This window comes from Belonocnema kinseyi, chromosome 8 (genome assembly GCF_010883055.1).
Source record: "Belonocnema kinseyi isolate 2016_QV_RU_SX_M_011 chromosome 8, B_treatae_v1, whole genome shotgun sequence".
NCBI lineage: Eukaryota > Metazoa > Arthropoda > Insecta > Hymenoptera > Cynipidae > Belonocnema > Belonocnema kinseyi.
Window position 1 is genome coordinate 97,244,195 of NC_046664.1, and position 1,982 is coordinate 97,246,176.

A 1,982-nucleotide genomic window follows, 5' to 3' on the forward strand; every position below is an offset into this window, starting at 1 on the left:
AAGTAGCGATCCTCCACCAACAGGAACGAGCAAAGAACATAATTCTCTTTAACCTACAGGATGACGAGGAACACAATAATGATATCATCTCCTTAATCCTAAGCTTATTTCAAAAGATCGACCTAAGAATTCCTGAAACCTCACTCGCTGACGCGTTTAGACTTGGGAAGCAACGGAATGGACGTCCAATAATCGTTAAATTCATCTCTTCCCGATGGGTCAGATCCATTTTCAAAAAAATTCCCGAATTACGGGAGCTGAACCTCTCCATTGCTAACGATCGCACCAAGAAAGAGAGAGAAGAAAGAAATGTTTTACTGGACCATGTGCGAAAGCTTAAGGATTCCGGCTATCAGGCATATGTAAAGAAAAACGTACTGATTGTGAATGGCAACACTGTTCTTCCTGAAGATGTTCTTTCTCTAATCCGGGATGGTGTTGCTGATAATGACCAGAATACTTTCAAATATGCCAGAGCAACACCTCCTAATGAGTTTCAAACTCCCAAGCAGAAAAGAGGTCGCCGCCCTAAGAAATCTCCCCCCAAGAAACCTGGAGAAAACCTTGTCAATAAACGACTTGACAGTTACTTCTGCGAGGGCCCCACGAAAAGTTCTCAGACCAGACGAAATACACGCTTGCTGCAATCAACAACTGACGACTTCATGTCAAACAATTCAAACCTTAGCAATCTGGCGAAAGCGGCCGTGCACAATGGACCGAAGAATAAAATTGACCTTTTAAAGTAGCAACCAGGATTCTACGAAGAGAAAGCAACTCGAACTCCTGTCATCTATATAAGCAATTCTAGTGCTCCAAGGCTTATCTTTTGGAACGTTCACGGACTGTCCAATCTATCTGATTTTGAACATAACCTTAGATATATCGACATCCTATGTATCTGTGAGATGTGGTCAGCAGCTGATACGGTAACACTTCCTTATTTTCTCAATAGCTTTCAAGCAGTCTGCTGTCCAGCAGCCAGATGCGCTCTGTATGGCAGAGCTCAAGGCGGGCTTCTCATATGTTATAACAACACACATTTGAAGCTTGAGGTAATAGAAATCAATGACAACTATACCTTTGTAAAAATCGCGTATGAATGTATTGTTTTTATTCTGGGTCTATTGTACTTTTCACCATCCAAGACTATAGAATACTTTTTATCTAACTTTGACGATTCTCTCGCGCAGATATTTAAAGATAATCCTAATATCCCAATTGTCATAGGAGGCGATTTTAACTGTCGTGTTGCCAATTCAAATCAGTTAGATTCTGCGATTGTGTCTACTAAGGCTTTCTCCGCTAACCGATGTTCTACAGATAGCTTTATAAAAATAGGGGAAAGCCATTCGTCGACTACATGGAAAAAAGCGATTTAATCTTACTAAATGGCCGTTCTTTTAGCGACTTTCCAGCGCATTCAACTTTCGATGGGCCTATGGGCACTAGTGTAATTGATTTAGTATGGTGCTCTCGGGATGGGTTATGGTTTCTGGCTGACCTCAAGGTCTTACCCATTATGACATTCTCAGATCACTACCCTGTTTCAGTAATTCTGGAACACTATTCGTCTATCTCGCATGTCAAACCTTGTAGAAATAAAATTTTAAAAATCCATTTCGACAAGTCTAAATCAGCTGATTTCTATACTTTCATGAAAAACAGGGAAGAGTGTTCCATTGCAGATGAGGACGTAAATATTTTAAATGAAAATTTAATATCTACTATAATAAAGGTTGCTGACGAGTTAGGAATGAAGCACGTATCCAATGGTATGAGAAAGAGCCGCAAACCATGGTTCGACAGAGAATGGAATGAGGCTAAAAATCTTGTTCTTGCTGCTCTAGAAGTCTATAAAAGAGACATGTTATCTGAATGCTTATAAGAATAATATTAACATAGAAACTTGGTTTATACATCTCAAGAAAATGTACCCCATTATCATAATGGATGTGCCTCGAATTCCAAAAATTTCCAAT